We start from the raw sequence: 22,659 nt of genomic DNA, 5'->3' as shown, positions 1-22,659 counted from the left end.
AAATCATAAGCCAGTGCTGATCTTAGTTTGTCCATCTTTGTTGCCAGCGTGCAGGGAGGAAGAACTCTCTTTTTTCTCTTTTACCTAAGAAAATTGTATTTTTTTACTTCACTAGGAATAATTCCTATGATCATCTATCTGGTCTTTGTACAAGAAATGTACCTATCAGTCGCAGAGAGAGACCGGAGATCTCTCTTTAGGAAAAAGCAGAAATTCAGGACACTTTGTTGTCCATTCAAGTTGCCCCAGTGGAAGGCGTGGGTCTCACTCATAGTGCAGTGTATCAAGAGTATGTAAGTGGTACTGACTGCAAGCAGCAGCACAACTCTGGTCTCTGAGGAGGCTTTCAGAGTTACATAATGCCCCATTACTTTCAGGAGACACTGAATAGGAACCTTCTTTTAGTCTAGAGATTTGCTTAATTTTTGAAAAGACAACTACTTTGCAGATCTGACAAAATACTTAGAATGTCGTGACTACTAGATTTAGCTGACAGTTTGAAAGAGAGGAGGACAAGTCCCAAATTGTGAAGTGAAATCCTAATCCCTTTAAAATTAAGATTTTTCTTTGTTCTGTTTTGTTTTCCAGTCACGACAATGGAACAAAGAATGTATCCTTGATTATGCTACTTATGGACTGTGAAGACTTGGGTGAGTAAGAGTTCTGTTGTGCTGTTTATCTATTATCAAAGTAGTTTGTCCATTATCAAGTAAAATAATAAAACTGAGAGCCCTTTCTTGGCTTAACAAAACTAGTGGAGTTACTGTTCTGTGAGATTTCTGGGGAAAATACTTTTGCAATTATTTGCCTGTACTATCATGCTAACACCCTATGTGTGCTCCATTTAGCAGTTCAAAAAGTGTAGTCTTTATTTCAAAAAAAAATACATATGTAACATAATGACAGACACTGTCAAAGAAATCTTAGGTAGATAAACAGACACAAGATAGAGTATAAAAAGCAGAGTCACAGCAGTGCAGCATGATGCTATTGCTGAGAATGGTTCCCAATCTGAACATTACCACATAAAGGGGGATAGAGCTGGAGAGAGGGTTTAAAAGTGTCTTATTGATTCACACCACCTTTGACATTGCATTTTTAAGTACTGAAAAGTTTCTAAAAAAAACCCAAAAAACACAAGGTAGTTTTATGCTAAAGCAGATAGTGACAAAATCTGCGTTCATGTTACAAATCAGAATCATTCCTAGTATAAAAACTACTGCCTTCCAGAGAGTTCACATCAGATGTGAGATTGGTCGTGGATGTTAAAAGCCATGGTCATACAAGATTAAAAACTTTTTCTAAGAGATAGCAATTTTATTTTCATGCAGAAGGATGTGTAGCAGACATCTGGACTGGCAGAGTGAACAACAGCAGTGGTAGCATGAGCAGCAAATTTTGTTATTATTAGCAATTCAAATGCAGGTATCAGAATGGTTTTGTGTTTGAATCATTCATCAGGGTTTGCTCCAAGGCTAAAACTTGCTTTCTGGAAATTCCATAAAATTTAATTCAAAACACTTATTTTCTCCATAGAATGAAAAAGAAGGGAAAAGAACAGGGAAGAACATATCAAAAGAGTTATTTCAAGAGTATTAAGATTTTTTTCATTTTTGAAATATAATTGAAGCATTATTTTCAATCTAAAAATTCACTCCAGTTCCAATTCTATAGAAAAATCTAGAATGGGTTTTTCTTGGACAGTTCTCTGACTTCTATACATATGTGAAACTCAGTGATTTGCATGCTTGGAAGAATCACCAGCTTTTCATCTCTGTTATTAACACTCCAGCAACTGTCTTGTTAAAAACTCCTATTCTGTTATTACAATGTGTAGACTTCCTGCAAATGGCTCTTTCTGCTTATGTAATCATCTTTCAATACTGCATCCTACTAAGACAGTCAATTACGAGCCATTCTGCCCTGTCAGAGCAATGAAGCATTTATGTACTTGAGATATTCATGTCTGGAGTTTTCATTTTAAATCTAAGAGCTCCCATCACCTTCTGAAATTCTTTGCTTTATCAAGTGATTTTGTTATATAAAGCCATTACTGAAGGAAAGACTGTTTCATTATTCATCACTTGCTATCACCAGAAGTCTTGAAAGTATAATAGAAAACAGTCTCTGTTTGAGCATTCATCAAGGTAGATAAACCATTATCTCACTACATTAGGAGAGACACAGACAGAGTACATCACGTTTTAGCATCCCTGAATGCTTGAATAGTGTCATGAGAATCGAGGGCCAGATATGAATAGGTAACCAGATAAATTTTATCTCTGAAAACATGGTATGGTGGGTAGTCAAAATAACTAGGGACATGGAACATTTTGGTACCACACTTCCAAAGCATAGTTCACTAAAACTTAGAGACCACAAAAATGTCAAATAGTCATGTAACAGTTTGAATCACTTTGGTGATTTGACCTGTCTGGTTTCACACCAAAATCTCTCCATCACTCCATCAGTCAGCTGCAAGGAGAGAGAAAATTTTGTGAAAGGCTCATGGATTGAGAAAGCGACAGGTGAAGTGCCCTCACAAATTACCATCAGAGGCAAAACACACTTGACTTGGGGAAATTAATATGAATTACCAATCAAATCAGTGTAGGTTAGTGAGAAATAAAAGTACATCTTGAAAAACCTTCTCTTCTGCCCATCACTTCTTCTAAGGCTCAATTTCATACCAGATTTTCTCTACCTTCTCTCCTCCCATCCAGCAGGGAGATGGGGAATGGAGATTGAAGTCAGTTCATCACACATTGTCTCTGCCTTTCCCTCCTCCTCAAGCAGTAGTATAACAGCTCTGGGAAACCAGAGTTCATTATCAGAAATTGAATAAATATGAAAAATACCACCAATATTGGTCCTTATTTTAAGTTTTCAAACTCACTTTTTTAAAATGCTAAAAATAAACACTGTCATGCTATTAGAGGTCTAAATAAGCAGTCTGTATTGGTTCATATTCCTGGTTTTAAGATTTTCACTGGACTGAGCAATTGAATGTGCAGAAGAAAGCAAAAGGAAAAATAAAGTCTCTGATCCTGTGGAAAAAAAACCCAAAGAGTTGAAATTTGAAAATAACCTACTGTTATTTTTAAATTTTCAGGCAATTTTAAGCATATTTTATGTAGGCTTTGACCTTAATACAGAAGTTAAGGAATATCTGAGTTATTTATGTATTGACAGTTATATCTGTTCCCCATCAAAGCAAAAATATTCTTGAATTAATTCAGCTTCTTGCATCTCAGATAGTTTTACTTTCTACTCCACCTCCAGATACCAATACTTATTACAAGGCTTTTCACAAGTCAACTCCTTCATGCATAACATAGTATTACAACAAACAAGAAATATTTGCCTTCTAGTCACTGTATATTTACTGAGTGTGGGCTTTGCAATACACTTCCACTGTGACATACTTCACCAAATTGCTGAATCTCATTTGCCTTCAGAAAAAACCTTGAATAACTCACACAGTGTGATCCTCTTGCTGCTATAATGGATTAATACGTGGTATCCTTGGGAAAATATCCAGGCATATTTTACACAGCTGTGATTAGGTGGAGATTTCACAAAAATATATATATATACTTCAAGGAATTATTTATAGTGGTCTTGTCTTCAAAATTATGATTTTGGTCAAGAAAAAAATTAATATGGGTCTGCTATCTTGACCACACTTTGCCCTCTAGCCTACCTCAAGAAATAGCTGCATAAATGTGAAAAAAATTATCTGCCCAAAAGCGGGTAGGAAAACTGAAGTAATACTGGGGAATTGCATCTTAGGAATGAGGTAAACTGGCAGCTAGTGAATGGATTTGTATTGCTACATAGCTTGGCATATAGTCAAAAAATGAACTTGGTCACTTTTTTCTGTAGTGCATCATGTAGTGCAATAAATTGAGGATGAAGATAAGCAGAAAATCTACTGTGTATTTGTAGCTCTTCACTTGCTTATTCAGCATATCAACTGCTATTGCCATTTGTTTATTGATTTTCATTTTTATTTTATTTTTAAATAGAAGAAACCAAAGTGTTCTTTTGATTTATCTTCCTTCCAACAGCAGCTTTAGCTTTATTTCTAAGCTTCTGACACTCATTTTTCTTAAGCTGCAGTTTTCTATTTGTACTCTATATGCTGTGTACAATAAATACCTGTATGGAATGGCCTCTGGGAATTTTGCCATAACCAAGTAAATGAGGACAGAACTGCTATCTCATCCTTCCAGTCACCATACTCAATTTCTTCTTTAAAATGTGTTACCTCATACTGCATTAAAAAAAAAATCATTTCTAGCAAGTGGAGTAGCTTGATTTAAAATGTCCAAATAGAAAGTTAAAAATAAGGGAATTAAACCATTGTATTTTCTCTAAGCATGATCTTCCAAACAGGGTCTTTAATGGCATCCCACAATATTATGGACATTTACGAATTAGATTATTCACCATGTCATTTTCACATCTCCCTTCAGATGTAAGAAACTCACATCCCAAATGAAATTTTTACAAAAAACTGAAGTTAAAAACAGAATTATCAAAATTATTGAATGATTAAACTAGTGACTGTGGAAGTCTCATCCTGAGATTCAGTATGATGGGGAAATATTGATGATAATAAGGACTTTTAGCAAGAACAGAGAGATGTCAGTGTCACTATACTGCAATTAGAAAAAACATGAGTGTTAGAATGCACAGAATTCACATAGCTTTTGTGGCAGGAAGCTCAGTCCTGCCTGAGAAATTTGTGTTGGTCAAACCCTTTGCTTCAACAGATTTCCACTCTGTGTTTGATAGCAGACAGAGTCAGGTGAAAGCTCTCTGTGCTACTCTGACAGCGTTGCAGGTGGAACTTTGCAGTGTGCAGCCTCAGGACGCCCTGTGAGACAGAAAATCCCGGAGCACACAGTCATGGGGCAGCAGATCACTCAGGGGAGCTCCCTGGTGTACCTGTGCTTGCAATGCTAGTCCCATGCCAGAAGAAGGGAACACGAGCACAAATATGTTGCAGTGTGAGCTCATTCCATTTTACTTCCCAGTCCCTTCCCAGGCGTGGCAATACCCCTCTCCCTTCCCCCTCGCCCCCTTGCTGAGTGAGTTCTGTCAGTCAGGCTTAACATTCCAGCAAGGCCCATTGTGTGGTTGGTCACTTTCAAAGGATGACCCTCAGGCCTGGGGTCATTGGCCTGTCCCTGTGTCCCTCGTCCCCAGAGACCCTCCTCCTCCCACCTGGTTGGTGCTCACCTGTCCCTTCTCCTCCCCCTGTCCCTGGCTTAAATTGAGCCTGGACCATGTCTCTTTTATTCTGTTGGAGCTGTTACCAAGACTCAGATGTGTGTAGACCATGGAATAAAACTCTGGATATAAACCCTCCGACAGAACCTATCTCCTTTTCCTCTTCACCCTTGCCGGAAGCCTTCCTACCTAAGGTAAACTGAATTTCTACAAGCCTGGGTTTGTTTCAGTGCCCTGCTGCAACCTCCAGCCAGCCAAAAGTGTCTCTGAGGTGAAACACCACAGTTGCTGCCTTTGGCCCAGCAGCAAGGGTCAGACGAGCCCAGGCACAATCTACCTGGTAATATTGGGATTCATATTCCAATACAAATGTTTAGTCAGAATGAAATTATATTCGCCATGTGGCTTTTATTTCAATATACACACACTTTATCTGTGCAATAATGCATTGTATATTAAAAAAAAAAATTAAAAATGTAAAACGGCCTTACCAATTTATCCCACAAGAGTAGTACCAGTCTTCTTTTTTGGTAACAATAGTGAATTTTTGCCACTGTTTCCAAAAAAAGCCCCCACATTTTTCTTTTGATGACTCTCAAAAATTAAAATATTTTCAGAATAAAGCATGTCTATTTTGAAGGTTGTCTTCTCTGCATAGCTCTGTGAAGTTACCCCTAGTTACAACATAATTTTCACAGTACTATCTCTAAGTTATCCGTGAAAGACAGGAAATACAAAATTTTTTTTTCAACCCCTTTTATATTCAGAGGTAGTAGCAACTATGAGATTGTGCATTGCAAGAATTGTGTTTGTTTGCTAACTAGGAGTACAGCAATTATGGTTGTAGTTAGAGACGTTTGATGAAGGAGTTCTGTATTGAAAAAAAATAAAAGAGGGAGATAAAAAAAGAGAAATATAACTCATTTGGAATCTGCTAAGATTTTAACAGTTGGGTGAATTCCCCACCCCCTTCAATATCTTCCATGGGATGGGGAAATTGCACATTTTCTGTGTCCTTCAGTCTGACAAGCACAAAAAGTGTTGCTGTTAAATGACTGCTTGGACAATTTGCATGATGGAGATTGTAACTGGCTCTCTGAAATACAGTGAAGTACTTTGGAAATTGTTTTAGGAGTAGGCACAAGTGAAAAAGGAAGGTTAAAAAAAGAGAGAGCATAATGTGTTTCAAGCTCTTTTTACATTTTTTCTCTGCTCAAAAATTTGTCTTTCTGTATCAAAGATGTAACATTTCTGACTCACAACATTGCACAAATATTGCCAAACAAATAAGCATTTTACCAGTGTTGCAAAAGCTGCCTTCAACAAACAATAGTAATCTAAAGGGCAGAAGGAAATCTGTGACATTTTCCTAAGGCAAATACTACTTAATTGAAAACATTTTCACCTTAAGAACTATAAAGACTGTCACTCGCATCTCCTGCTTTTCGATTACAGTAGGAACTTGTTTAGCTAACATGAATTAACCAGATGGAATTAAGCCAAGTTTTATTAGATGACTAGGCAGTAATACCTTTTGCAGGACATACTTTTTAGGCAGAAGAGACCCAGCCACTATAGGGTTCACTGCTAGTAATTTCTGAGCCATTTCAAAGTGATGATGACGCTGGGATGCAACAGAGGTGTCAGGAATGGGAACAGCGCCAGTTTGAAATCTGGCTTGTGTGCTGTTAGGCACTAGGGATGTCCTTAGGCAAAGCAAGAAGTTTCCTGGGGCAACAGCATGATGAGATTTTGATGGCAAAATTGCAGAAGTGGCAGAGCTTCTATAGACAGCAGCCTCCCAAGAATTGCAATGTTCTGCCTCAGCAGTCCTTGGCTACAGTCCCTGGTTTTGCACATCCAACCTTATCCTTTTATCACCCTTAAAGCACTCTTGTTGGGGAAAAAATCCATTTAAATATAAGTTTACCTCAGCGGAGGGATTACAGTATGGCCCTCTACTCCCCTATCTACCTCCCTAAAACCAGAAATGCTGTTATTTCTCAGCAAAACACAGAAGCTGGGGACAAAGGCACGTGCTCATTTCAGGGGCTGTTGTGCTTTGTCAATCTCAGAACACTGATTTTTTGGGGGAGAAATTCTCCCTAAAGCACCTTTTGAGATTTGAAAAATAAAACCAGTGAGAAGAGTGAAAATGGGTTGAGCACAGAATAAGAACCTTGATTTTGAGAAACTGGGAGCATGAAGATATGGCATATGTCAGTAAATACAATGTCCAGTGTTATTACTATGTCAGGAAATTATTATTTTAATCTCTCCTCACAGGCTAAAAAGCAGGCAAAACTTTTTTTCTGTATCTATTAAAAAAAAAAAAAAAAGGAAAAGAGGGAAAGTCATCTCTGTATTAAGGAAGAAGTGTAATTTCTGGGTAATTTCTGCCTAAACTGATCTGTTTCATTAATATGATGCATTTCTTAGTGTTTTATTTATTTTGAAACAGAACATTAATCCATTGTTTTAATTGACCAGCCATGACAGCTTTTTCATTACTTATGACAGCTGGTTTCAAAGCTGAAATTTCTGCTTTAAAAAATATTTACATTTTATAAAAGGGTTATCGCTCAAAAAAATCAGGCATAACAATGAAAATAGAATAAGCAGAAGGCAATGTTGGTGACTATGCAAAAAATTGCTTTTCACCATTCATATGCTGTGAATTCTGTATTATTTCCTGATGAGAAGAACTAATAACCCTGGACTGGATATTTATACTGTTGATGATGTGCACTTAGGGAACACCTTCAGAATGGTTCGTTAGGGGTGAGGGCCTGTTACCAAGGAAGCACTTATACACGTGAGAATTAGGTCCCCAATTCTTGAGTGTCCTAAGCTATTTTGTCACCATACACCTCACAGGTATCAGCTTCTGCCCTTCTAACCTATGCTGGTGCTCAGTATTGTTGCTAGCTTTGACACTGAATACACTCTTGGTCAAAGCACTTGCCCAGGGCAGGGAAGACCTGTGCATCCACAACCATCTTGAGAGTAGGGCAGATTCTTGCAAAAAGAAGAAAGATTCCTGAAAAGAAAACTTCACACAAAGAATCTCATCTTGTAGCCAATTGCCCAACAGTACTAGTCATGGCCTCTCTTGAGTTCCCCAATCTTGATTTATTGCCTTTCATCTTCAGTGAGTGCAGTAGATGAACACCCACCTCTTGCTCTGAGAACAAATCGCATTGAGTGGGGAAAATAGACTCCTGGGAGGACATCTGGGAGTGCAAGCCCAGCCAAGCTAACCATGAGCTTCCTGCTTTCTGCATGAGTAAGTTATTTGGGCTGTCACATAAAAGTGACCTTATTCACGCTAGTGACAGAGTTTGGACACTGAAGGGATGTCTTCAAGCTGCAAGTCAAGGTTCAGAGAGAAGCTCTTCTGTAACCCTGACCTGAATGCATCAGGTCCAGAGAGATTTCAAATACAGCCCAGTGCTTGCCTAAACAGCTGCCTGTAAAAGTTAAGCAGTTTCATGCTCAGAGTTGCCACTCTTTAGAGGTCCAGCCAGAAATCATTCACCTCTGCCAATGTGCTCACAGGACCTTACTCAAATACAGGGCTGGGCTGTGTTCAAAGGAATGGACAATCTGTGTTCCTGTGAAGAGCTTTTAGGTACCTGAGTCCTCAGCTAGATAGTGCAAAAAGTACTATTTGGCATGGTTAGGGATTATTAGGTTCTTTCTTAATATATTTTATTGAAAATAGAGAATATACTCCCAGTTTAGAAAAATAGACAAGAACGCCTCCAAACATACCCACAACTCCCACTGAAGATATTCTTCCATAATTAGTGTCTTGCAAGTGATTCCAGTAATACTCTATTTCCTTTTTAAGTCTCTCTGCTGGTAGGTTGCCATAACTCAAGCATTGAATTATTTAATGTTATGCAAATTATAATGACTTGCAATTCCAAGCTACTACAAATAGATGGCACTAGGAATTTGTGGATACTCCATTTTTAGCACCTAGATGTATCTATTTTTTCATTAATTTTGATGCTTTGTCAAAATTTTTCTAATAGGTGTAAAAATATGTGCATTTCCAAGTGAATGAAAAGCTAGTTAAATTTTTCTGATTTTAACAATGAAATGGGGATGAATAAATATCTTCCAAAATTTCGAAGTTCTTTCATGAAAAAGTAACTACTTTCTTGCCAGCAGAGAATGCAGAAGTATATCTGAGCTTCATCTGGTCTCACATTTTAGACATTTTATTTCTTGAGCAAGTATCTGCAGGAGCTGTATAATGCACTGAGTTTTACATAGGCCAATATCAAAGAATATGATTTGCTAGAAGATACTGATCTAGAATATTTAAATTCATGTTTGCACAGAGTTCATTTTCCATTTTGCATTGGAAAAATGAATACAAGAGTGAAACTATAAAATATATTAAGGTTTTTTTAAAATATTTTTTAAAAGTGTTTAAAAGAATTTAACCATTTCCTGACCAATGTTACTTCCATAGAATGAGTTGTGGGCCTCTATGTTGTCTAGATTTGGTTTTATGAGACAATAATGCTGCTCTCAATTGTCTTTCTGTTTGCAAAGGAACAAGCAATCTTTTCACACAAGCAGATGTATTTCTGGTAATGAGAGGACATATTTGCCATCAAATCAGTTACAGGTTTGTCTTTTTGTTCTCTCTTTCCACAACTGTGATTATTTTGACTAAAAATTATTGCTGTCTAAAGCATAAGGATCTGTAAAATCAGCACCGTGTGAGAACTTTGTGAATCTGCAAGTTGTATTTCTATTACACTATTAGTATCTACAGGAAATATTTCCTGGGGGGATGGGGGGAAAGTCTTCACATGATCTACAACAATCTTTAAAATTCAATATCTGCCAAGGCTGATTTTTACATAGTATGTAAATCTGAAAAAGAATTTGTGGATAGGTGTAGTTGAAACTAATTTAATAGTAGTTTTAATTTGCACATGTGTGCAGCAATTGGGGTCTTAGGTTAGCTCTTGGGAGTACAACAGGAAGTTTAGATGGAACTACTTTCTAACATTAACAATGTCAAAAATCAACTTGTGTTCATAAATCTTTCATTTCAGTATTTGATTGCTGCTAAATTCCAGAAGTTTTCATTTCCATCAATACTTTTATGCATGACAGCTGGTGTTTGAGTATACAATTAGGAAGAGCTGTGCTGGAAAGTTGGCAAATAGTGGACAAGTGGAGAGAAATGAAATGTTAACTTTTTGTTGCCAGTTTTTTATATTGAGTGCAGATTTTATATATAAAATATGGAAGCAGACAATACAATCCAAGCCATTTAAAGATATTGAAAATCAAACAACCTGAGCTTGAAGCACGTTTTCCAGAATTTTTGAGTTTGAAATTAGCAAGCCCATTTCTATTAAACTATAATTATAAATTTAAGTTATTAATGAGACTCAGGGTGTAATACAATTACATTTAACCCTCTCTGTAATGTTTTTTATATTCAAACCAGAGAAAGTAGCTTACTAGTGTCTTGTTAAGTGTGTTCTTCTGTGCCAGCATGAAGAGCCTGAAAAAATTCAATGTGGAAGAATTTATCAGAGTAATGCTTACTTGTGATTTTTACTTTTGTTTGAGTAATCATAATGTGATTTTGTATTATTAGTGTAATTTTTAACCATAAATATTACAAAATCTTGAATTTGATATTTGAAAATCAGATCACTTAAGGATCATGACTTTCTTTTAGAACATTTCCAGTTCTTTGCTTTCTGAAACAATGAAAGATAGGAAATTTTTTTTATAATTAAAAGATATCCTATTGGATATAAATCTAACCAATTTGAAGTCATTAGAATCTTTACACTAATTATTCTGCAGAAGACAAACACATCTCCTTGTAGGAATACAGCTTGTATTTTCTGTTTTCAATGAGATTAGGCAAGTATATTTTTTATTCTTTTCATACAAAAGCAATAATTCCAGTATTTTCACAAATTTTATTCTTGAGAGAGGGAAAGGAAACTTGTTTAACCAGCTGCCTGCCACAATTGCATTCCTCTGGAAGATAAGAACTGTCAGTTCTGCTTTAGGAAAACTCTGCTGTATTTTATTCTGTTCCCTCCATCACTTATTCCTCCTCAGTGCAGTTCCTCCTCCTGAAAAGGTGGGAGGACCTTGCAACTTCACTACCCAGGCATCAAGAAAATGCTGAAGCATGCCAGAATAATCAGGAGGACAGAATATAAAGGTAAAATTAAATGAGGGGGAGGATCTGCTTTGCCACTGTCATGTGAAAATAGAGAGTTGGGACAGAACTGATGCACCATCTGACAGGATATGATTTATTTGAAATTTGGGTGGGTAGAAGTACTCTCTGAACAAGAAATTAGTATTTGCATGAGTAAGGCCTATGAAAGAGACTGGATTATTTTAGTTTAAAAATCTGGCGAAAACAGCAACATCCATTTTCAGAGCAGCACATTGAGTATAACTCAGGGACATACAAAAACCCTAAAATATAATCTCTGCAAGGAAACTAAAAATCCAAACAAAAAATCCAGCAACCAAATAGGTTTTCATTATTCAGGAGTCTTTACTTTTGAGAGTAAAACAGTAGAAAATTTATATGTATTTTCATTGATCCCAGTATTTCTGGAAACAGTTATTTTAACAAAGGAACAGTTTGGTTCTACATATGAGAGCGCTTTAACATGATAATCTGGCATGTAGCCCTGGAATCAGTGATTAGATAATGAAATCTATAAAACTTCTATAAAATACATGGTGGGAAAACTGGTTATATACTTTCTTCATGCATATTTTTAGTTGTTGTATTTGAAAATGTGAACTAAAGTTTCAGGAAAGAGATGAAGTTAATGTAAAGCTATGGTACCAATCTCTAATCCATTCAGCTGCCTGATTGGTTTTCTCATACACAAATTCTGGTTCAGTGTGTTGCTTCACAGGAATGATGAAGAGATGGATGACTTGTAAAAGATGCTGTCCATTTTATATAAAAGAGGTGATAAAAAAGGAAAGGGCAGTAACAATAAAAAAGAAACAACAGTTTTTAATATTTATTAACCTAAAGTCCTTCATTAGTCAGTAATTCCCCTAAAGAGCTGTAAGAAAACTGTTCTATTTGAACACTAGTTTCTGATGTAACAAAATCAGTATTATTAGACCAAATGATTATTTTTTAAAAGTTTTTAAATCTGAAAATTTTGCATCTGTTGGGGTTTTTATAATAACAAGAAAGAGAGTTTCTTACAGATAATATAATTTCTTTCCTAAATAAACAATCTATTTACCCAAGCAGATTTATAAGTTAGATCACACATTGCCAGTAACTGATCATAAAAATAAAGAAATTATATTTTACCAGTCAGCAGTGAAATGAAAAATGAATGATTCTGTGTCATGTATAAAGGATGAGTCACAGGATGGGTTGCCCAGAGGAATTAAATCTATGGGGAGCATAACATATATATACCAGTATCATATTATCTCATAACATGTTAAAGATTGTGTCCATCTTGATTTTTCCATATACACCCATGCATTTTTTCCAATTTGTCTTGCAAAAATAAGAGTAAGGAAATGAACTATAAAATTATTAAAGCAGAGAGCTACTCTCATGCTTATCTTTGTTATTTATGTGTCTGTATCTTGAGCTTGTTTGTGATCTTACCAGAGGACAGTAATCTTGAATACCTTGCTGGTCTTCTCATGGTGCAGTCACCGAAAACTTTAAGCCTCTGTAAAATATGTCAATGAATAAGACATATTTATGAAACCAGAAGATAAATGATCCACTAATATCCTGTTTTCTATAGACTGATAAAATACATGGGCCACCTGAAGGGTCAGTGAGGAATGGTTATATAATGTATGCTGTGAATGTGTCATTATGCAGAAAAACATTTAAAGAGCATTACAGCTGTTTCAGGAAATTCACAGTTCAGGGTGAAATGTACCATATGTCCATCAATGCCTAGGCACGACAGGGTGCACTGAGAAAACTATTTAGGTGGTTCCCCATTGTGCCAAGGCTTTTGAAGGCATATGGTTCTCTTCACCCTTGACTAACATTTCCCTTCATTCCTTGTTTTCTGTAGCCACCTTAAAGATTCTTTGAGTGTCATTTTCACCAGTTACATGTGTGCATATGAATGAACATGTGCATGAGAAAGAGAGGGAGAGGCAGTTATTTAGAAGACTTCCTTAGAAGTTTTTCTTCTCTATTCTTAGAGATTGAAATATTGTGTGCCAAATTTGGCAATTCTCATGGCTTCATAGACTGGGAACAAGTGAATTTCTGACACTCTACACAAGATACAAAAAAAAAGAAGTCTGAGCCTTAAACTAGAAAAAGAAAATAGAACAATAAAATCTGTGTTCATGACTGGAAGGAGAGATAATAGAAGTTCCAATAATAATAGCAGTAATAATACCACTATTAATACCAGTACTAGTATAGTTGTACTAGATAGGAGCATAAGTAGCAACAGTAGCAATAAGAGTGACACCATATAAGCCATGGATATTTTTACTAATACACTGTAATTATTAAATCTATTTATAAAGAAACATAATTTCCTCTTTAGAAAGTGCATGCCAGTTAAATTCTTTATCACCTCATTTGAAGAATTGCTGTTGTCTAATGTCCCAGGTTGGGAAAACCACCTCTTTATTTTGTATTCCTTGTTAAGTTTCTAAAATCTGATGAACTGAATGTGCACTAGATGCCTTTTCAATGTATTAGCAAGTAAGTTCCCTGTCCAAAAATCCGAAGTTCTATCTGGTGTAATATTGTCCTTCCAGGTAGATGTGATATAAGATGCACTCTAGCAGGGTGGATGAGGACATCTTGCAGATATTTTTCCTGAAAAGTAGGGAAGGACTATTTTGTCCAAATGAAGTCACAAAGAATTTGAGAAGTACATTCTGAAAAGAACAAAGTACTTCAAGTCATTATTGCAGCACCCAGTTCCTTAAATTTCCATCATCTGTGTTTTTGACTGAGATGCTTCCTTCTTAGTTGTCTAGAATGAATTAATCATATGGGAGATGGAGACAGGAAAGGTATTATAGTAATTCAGTAGGATTCAAACAAGAGTTAAAGGAGTAAAGTCAGAAAAGGATGCATCAAGCTCAACTGCTTTGAAGACTATTGTATGTTGTTCATTGCTATAAGAAGGTTCTTATTCCCCAAATGGAATACAGAGACATCTGTCTGTTCACAGGGTAAGTGCCAAACACAATGGAAATGCGATGTCCAATATTCGTTATTTCATTTATTTCTTGACCCAAGGAGTGAAAATTCCTTCAGTACAAGAGGATTTGATTTCACTTCCATGGGAAAATATTAAATGTGATATAATTTCATGAAGTCGGCAATTTTCATTTTCCCCTGCTTTATTTTATTCTGTTTTCATGGTATTACCGAGTATTTAGGGGAGAGAGGAGAAAAGAATGTGCATGAATTATTCATTAGTTGGACTCTTAGAACTGTTACCCAGGGGAAGGACTGAAGTTCAAGCTCTTACTACCAGAACAATACTAAAATAAAGCACTTAAAGATTTAATGCCAGGATGAGAGGTGGTAGCAACATAAACCTATTATTTGAGGAGATATTTTCATTCTAGTTTCTGCTATCTGATTTCTGTCATGAATTCTTTCTCTTCTCAAATATCAGCACATTATGTCCTAGGAACTTATTAGAAAAAGTGGAAGAAAGCACTCATCACCTAGACTATTTTACAAACTGAGCTGGCTTACATTGGAAGATCAGAGAGAGAAATCATAAAATCAGGACAGGAGATACATTCTTTCTTTTGATTTGACAATATATAGGAACATCAATTAGCTGTTTACCAGGCAAAATAGAGACATAAATTTTAAAAAGCCAGAAAAATAAGTAGTCCAGAACAAAATATAAAATATTTTGTAATTGGATCTGAAAAGCATGCTGATATGAACGAGAACTGGCTATTTTTTAATACCTCTATATAATAAAAGTCCAAAACGAAAAAAAAAAAAGAGAAAAATTGTATTTATTGAGCATATTTTCAGAAGAACTGCAGCAGCAAGATTTGCTGATCTACATCACCTGCATGCTCACGCATCATTTTCTTAGTTGGTCTGCTACATATTAAAATTTTACTAGATAGTACAATATTTTCTCCAAGCTGATTTAGCAAATTATAGCTAAAGCTAGTGCAGAAGACAACTGGGGCCAGTATCTTTCATATCTTTTGCTCCTGACATAAGTTGAACAGTGAGTAAAAGCACATTGCAAAGAATGCACTGTATCTAAACACTCTTGATACACTAGGGATCATGTCTGAATCAAAGCTGGCACTCAGTTTTAAGAAATGAGCCATTATTGAGCCATACCTAACACACAGGAAAACAAATCTCTCCTATATTTTAGTGATTAAATCACTTATTGAAAATAGAATTAAAGAACTAAAAAGTGACAGTGTCAAAGAAGCAAATACAGTGACAATAGGGTAGCTCATGTAAAATTCATATCCCTCAAGGAAACTTTTCTCAGACTTTGAAAATTCAAGCCTCTTGGACAAAGAGCTGAACATGCTCACAGTTGCTCGGTGTTCTCAAAGACCAATCTTTCCCAAATGCATCCACTCTATCTCTCTTCACTAATCTGTTTGACAGATCCTGTACACCACGAAATTCTGTCTTAAAGGGGTTTGGAAGTTATGAGCTTCACAAAACCCCATTGGTAGTGCCATGAAAGGGGTTTTATCTGAGGTGAAGGTAAGGGCAAACTGCAAGAAAGATGTACAGAATATCTTATGCTGCTGACAATGAGATCCGAGGTTATAAGGAAATGTGAAGTGCTGAAGTCTATATTTCACTTCAAAACCAAAGTAGATCCAGGTTATTTTGTTTATCCTTATTCTTTGTCACAATCAAAGCTTTTTTCTCAGGTTTGAAGGAGGAAGGAAGACATTAAGATGAACTTTTTTTTGCCCTTTGCCATCATAAGCCTGTCCTCTCCTTCTGACCTCACTAGGAGAAGAAGAATTTTCATGGAGATTTTTTAAAATCCCTCTAATTCATCTGTCTTCAAATGATTGATGCTGCATATTGGTACTAAGTGTAATGTGCTTATATGAATGTTCCTTTATTTAGAACTTTTTGTTCTTGAGCTATAATAAGTTTGCTGCTCAATAAAAACAAAATTAAAACCTTTGGTTCCTTTCACTTTCCTTATTTTCTCTTCATTTTCTCCTTTCATATTCTCTTTTTTTTTTTCTTCCTCCCTTTCTACTTTCCCCTTCCCTTTTCCTTTCCCTTTTTCGTTCTCTTTTGCCTTCCCTTTTCCTTTTTCTTTCCCTTTCCTTGGAAAATCTCAGTGCACGGTGGTGAAAAATGCTTTTTGTCCATCCAGCAATTTCATCCAGGATTAAATTTTCCAACTCATAAGTCATTAGCCAAGATCTAATTTTTCCAATATTTTATTCACTGGAACAGACAAAGAAACTTCTTTTATTTAAGATTCTCCATCACGAAATGACATTCATCTTTAAACTCCCGAGTTTTTAGGGAAACTAGGAACAGAGAACTAGGTTTCAACCACTTGAATGTTCCAACTGTCTTAGTATTCTGATGGGTTGAAAAAGATATACATGAAAGTTCATGTTGGATCTGATAATCTCCACCCAAGAAATGTTCCATTGGAACTCTGTCTTTCAATAAATGAATTACATTTTTTGAAAATGAGAGAAAAAAAATGAAGAAAGGATAAACCTGAGTCCTAATTCCAAACATCTGTATTAATTCAGACACTTTGGATTTACATCAGATAAATCAGGTGGTTCCACCATCATCTTCAAGTAAGAAATAAAATAAAGAAGGAAACAGCAACAATATAAATAATGTAAAAAGAAATCATTAAAAAACACTCCTTTTGAGTTCCTGTTCAAATTAATAATCAAAAATATTGGTTCCCTGTCCTAACTTCAGAGAACCTGGTAATATTTGTTAGGATTTGCATTTTGATTCTATATCTAGTTAAATGACCAGATTCCTTAAAAGTCTCTGAAGCTTCATGAAATGCAGAGAACATCTATTTCTTTGATCCATTTTCACCTTTCTCTCAACTGTCTTTAACAAGAGAGAATTTATGCTCAGGTACATCACTTATCGAGTTCATATATATCTGCATCAGTGATTTCAAATGAAAAAAACATTTGACACATGTGTGCATACAGAATCCATCACCCAGAGACAGAAGACTTTGCACTCCTATTAAACACAAACATTTTCAAAAAGTCAGATATGCGTATGTAAAGAAAGGTGGAAAACATCCTCAGAATTTTCCCTGTTGAGTATTGGCAGGACACAAAGTATCAAAAGCTTTAAAAATTAAGAGAATAGAGTGAAATGATGGCTGGAGACATCATGATCACTCTGAGGAAAAGAATCTTAAAGCAGCCTGCGAAGAAAATTTGACAATTAAATTTATGCCAGATAATAAATAATAATAAAAAATACAGGAATACATACATAGATTAACTTAATCTGAATTGTCAATAAAATCACCATTCCCTTGTCTTCATAATGATGTTTCTACTTATGAAATTATTTTCTGTAAATAAATCACACCAAATAAGGAACAGTCACTGCAAATTAACAAAGCAGGATGAATCTTTTCAAAACTTTTCGGTGAACCCTTTTAGATTAAATAATGCATCTATCTCATAATTGCCAGGCATTAACATATGCAATGTGTGCGGAGGATAAGTACGTAATTTTACTATATGTTTAAATATTTTTGATAATGCAGTAATACAAATGTCTTTTAAAATTTCTCCCCATCCTATAACATTGTCCTTACTTCTTTGCATAAATCTAATGGAGAAAGTTGTTCTTCCTTCCCTTCCTATCTCCACCTCAATAATCCTATTTCCACACCCCCCCCAAAAAAAAAATCACAAAAAAGAAAAAAATGCACACAAGCAATAAAAAGTAACAAAGCTTTTAAGTGAAGTCCTAGAGCTATTCCAAATTCTCCTCATCTTCTATGTAAAGATTGTCAAAAGATGCTGAGGTTGTTAAAACAAAACTATGTTAAAAATCATTGAGGTACTTTTAGGCTTCTTGAAAAGTCCCTCAACATTTGCATTCTTATCAAACTGCAGGGTGAATTAAAGAAATGTACATTTTAGTGCCTAGACCTTGTGTTTGAACAGAATATTGCATCTTTCCTCTGAGTGCAAATTCTCAGTAGGAATGTTTTATTGTAGTAAAAATAACATCATCCTTTCATTTTAATGATAAGCAAAACAGAACCATATAAATTACTAGAACCTCTAGGGAAAAAAAAAAAAAAAAAAAACAACCAAAAAAAAACAACAAAAACCCAAACAGATTTTGTGATCCTAAGGAATACCTTGGCTTGTAAGAGTGATTCCTGTAGCAGCCATGTTTCTCACTCATTATTATGCATATTTTTTTAACACATCACAATAAACCAGTATTTCTCCATCTCTAATTTTTATTGATCCCTTCATTTTCTTGTTTCCTTTTGCCCTTTGTCTTTGTGGTTAGCTCTTTGCAGTCATTACTCAGAGCAATACTATGTAACATCAATGAGAGACCAGGCTGCCTTTTCATTGTATCTGTGTCTGTTCAATGGTGCAAGTTCACACCAGCTCCCTTGCCTGGGCTCTCATCTTCCTTTAGTGGGTAATAATTCCTGAGGATTAACTCTGTCTGGCCTGTTGAAAGTTGAATCAGACTGCTGGTGGCTTTGGCTGTGCTTTCTTCACTTACAGGAAAGCCTCTGGAATTAAACCACAGCCTCACTTGACAAAAACAACATGTTCCAAAAAGCAACTGATGATGTGAGGGAAATAGAGAGATTTGGGTGGTAAGTGCTCTGCTTATTTTCTGTATGTGGACTGGAGTTATTCCTTCCTGCAAGAGTAGAGGTAGAGCAATAAAGAGCAAAGCTTGGACAAGGCAATGAAGGACATCAATAAATTTCTGCTAACAGCTTTGCCCTTTGTCTTTATTGACTTTTGCCTTTTTAACCTGCAGTTAAGCTACATTTGATTGCTCATCTTTTGAGCTAGTCCTACTGTTGGAGGGTGACACAAAATGTTTCTAGTAATGTTAGGAAATAAAGCACAGTAGTTTAAAAAAGCACTTGAGGATGAATTTGCTGTCCTTTATGCAAATACTTCATTTGATAACAACAATGGAATTACTCAATTTGGGTTCTATCTGATCAACTGTTCCAGGTACAGATTTATTGCAGCTTCACTAAGAAGCCTGAGTATTCACTATCCAGTCTTGACACCTGAGATTATTCTGAGGGAAAGCTACATGCCTGACAACAGTCATTTCGCACTCGTTCTTCATTCAATAGCTCTTCAGATTCCTGACTACAGCCTGGTAGACAGCTATCCCAGGATTTAACTTCAGACTGAACAGTGCCACTGAGGCTGAATATAACTTACAGACATTGTCAGTATGATGTCAGAGCTTTGGTAAATCATCATAACTCCCTTGCATGAGTTTAGTTGAATAGTAGTGCTACTGTCCTATTTGTTTGCTGAGCTGGAAGATTTCTGTCAAGGATGTCAATAGAAAACTGCTCTTTATTTTACTGGAATGGATTATGTTTTGAACATAGAATGCATTGTGTAGAAAAAAAATAGGTGATGATATGACATACAGACCTGAGTACAGTGAATTTTCAAAACTAGAAAAGCCTTGTATTCTCTATATTTTTTTAAATCTTTAAATTAAGACTATGTGGCTGGATGGATAACTTGTTCGTTTGGTTTTTTGTTTTTTTTCCTAAGTAATTTCTTTTGTCCAGAAGTTGTTTACAAGAATAAAAAGAAAAAAGCATAAAATAATCTAATATTTGTTCAATGCATCAAGTTTTACTTACAAAGAATGCATAGGGAATTTTCTGTGAGGAAAACAAACTAGTTTCTTTGTTCTTTTCCCCAAATCATGCAAAATTTTTTTCATTTGTTTATCTTTCAGGTATCATTAAAGTTTTCCTGGTTGTGCTTTGTGGGTTGTTTTTTATTTTTATATTTCTGTGAGCTTTTACTTCTTTTTTAAAAATTTCTTTTATTTATTTATGTATGTGTACAGCACAAGCATTTTGCATGAAGTTTCATGGAATGCCTTCAAATATACAGTGCAACTACTACTTAAGATTTCTCACATGTCTAGATATCACTGAAGGGAATTTGTCATTCCTTACAGTCACCTCAAACTGAAGGCAGTCACTATGGAGGTTAAGATTAAACACATATGTTTTAGTCAAATATATTTTATTAGGACCAGAACAGGATAAATTACAAGGGCTGGAACTATGCAGTCTGCATTATACAGTATATTAGAACATGGGAATTTAGTCACCTCTTGGCCACAGAATCTATAGGTTATGAAGAATACCTCTCACAGTGTACTGGTAAAACTCCTCCCTTTTTCATCCAAGACCTCATTATCTGATAGGGAAAAAATGTCCCAAAAGGAGCACATAGTTGAAATAAAATTAATGTTATATCCTAAGTATTGAAATTGTATTTCTGAAAGTTTAAAACTAATACATTGGGTGCAGTTGACGAGGTTTTGGTAGCAGAGAGGCAGAGGCAGGAGAGGATGGGCCTGCAGGGGTGGCCTCTGTGGGAAGAGGCCTGCCAGACACAGCCAGTTCCATTTCTCTCCTACCAGAGGAGACACATGGTGCCATCTCTGAGGAAACAAATTTCAGAAAAGAGAGAGGAGGATACAAAGAGTATGACAAACAGTAAGGAAAATACAGAGGTCAGGGAAGGAGAATGAAAAAACTTCATAGTGGAGTAGGTATCTACTGCAGCCTGGGGAGGATTCATGGTGGAGCAGCTGGGTTTTCACAAAGGAACAATATCTAAAGGAAAGCCAAGGCAAAAGCACAGGAAGAGGCTATTAGGAAAGATAGGCAGAAAGGAACTGCTACGTACAGACTGTAGCACACACACCAAGGGCAGAGCCTCACTGTGCTGCTCAGGGTGGTGAGGTCAGTGCCAAGAGAAGGACCTGAGAAAAATTGGAAAAATATGTTGATTTAAAGTTTATCTACTTGTTTCTTACTACCCAAGCTGGCAATAAATTAAATTAATTTTTTACCCAGTGACTGTGTTTAACCTGTGACTGTGAATTGCATCAACATCCTTGTCTTTATCTCGACCCAGCTTTCTAATGCTGTTTTCTCCTAATGTCCTGTTGAGGAGGAAGGGTGTATGAGCTGTTGTGTGGACATTTGGCTGTTAGAAAAGCCTCACTGGCTACATCTATGAAAGACATATAAAATATTGATAAAAAAGTCATTCAGATGCTAGCCTATCAGAGGATTTAATCCATATCAGGGAACACAGAGAATTTAAGTAATTAGAGAAAAGGTAATTGAATAACAGTCACTAGGAGGTATTAATGAGTGTAACAAGATTACTAAATGGACTTTCAAGGATCATACTGTTTTCTGACTAACACTTGTAGAGTATTACAGTGTATAAATGGCAGTAGAAAGAGGATGGGATTAAATAATACAAAGTAAATGTTCACCTGAAAAAAACAAGACCTCTAAAAACTCTCTGGACACTACCAAGAGGAAACAGCAAAGTCTAAGCCACTCAGCAATACATTTATAAGGTCCAAGGAGCTTCTTGTCTGTGACAAAAAAGTAAGTTTGTAAGATGTACAGTTCACCATAAAAACAAGTGGAAGAAATGCCAACTAATCTTTTTTTTAGGGTAATTTTTTTAGACTTATATGATCAGAAGAGAATTGAGTTTCTAGTGTCTAGAAAAATGTGTGCATAGGTGTGTGCCCACATTACACCAGCCAGATGCTGTTCAGCCATTGTAGACAAGTGCTGTTCCTGAGACAATAAGATCGACTGAGATGGAGCTTAACTGGCTTGGGCATGATAGACATGCAATAAGGCTGGAGCTTGCTCATTAGGTCAGAGTACAGACTTGGCAAGCTGAAACCTGTTATGCACAAAGATACAGACATGAGCACATGGCCATACACACAGAAAATCACACACTGCTGTGCACAGGCTCAGGCAGGTAATTTAAGACAGAATTCTGAATTTCAAACTTGCTTCCTTCTGCATTATGTTGTACATAAAATCTCCTACCCACACTAGAGAAAATAGCATGGGTCAAATATTTCATGATGCAGCCTTTTTAAAAAATAATTTCTAGCAATAAAAGTGTGATTGATAATAAATGAATATGTAAAAATATAGGAGATAGCTGAGAGAATTAAAATGATGATATTACAATGATGTCTTTATTTTCCCAGCAGGATTTGTCAAATTCTTCTCCTTACAAAGGGCTCAAGTAATGATTCTATTATTATGTAAAACTCAGATTTTTTTTTTTTCACTTTAAATGTATTAA

The 22,659-nt window shown here is 35.8% G+C and overlaps 1 long non-coding RNA gene across 1 annotated transcript; it reads left to right on the top strand.

Moving 5' to 3' along the window:
- Positions 1-9,819: 9,819 nt before the first annotated feature.
- Positions 9,820-19,705, top strand: LOC113458763 (uncharacterized). The gene is made up of 4 exons (XR_003379310.2): positions 9,820-9,883; positions 11,353-11,458; positions 19,021-19,115; positions 19,489-19,705. It is a non-coding gene; the product is annotated as an uncharacterized LOC113458763 (long non-coding RNA).
- Positions 19,706-22,659: the final 2,954 nt, after the last annotated feature.

Source organism: Zonotrichia albicollis, chromosome 6, assembly GCF_047830755.1.
Source record: "Zonotrichia albicollis isolate bZonAlb1 chromosome 6, bZonAlb1.hap1, whole genome shotgun sequence".
Lineage (NCBI taxonomy): Eukaryota > Metazoa > Chordata > Aves > Passeriformes > Passerellidae > Zonotrichia > Zonotrichia albicollis.
Note: the sequence above shows the minus strand (reverse complement) of the source record. Positions and strands in the feature narration are given on the sequence as shown.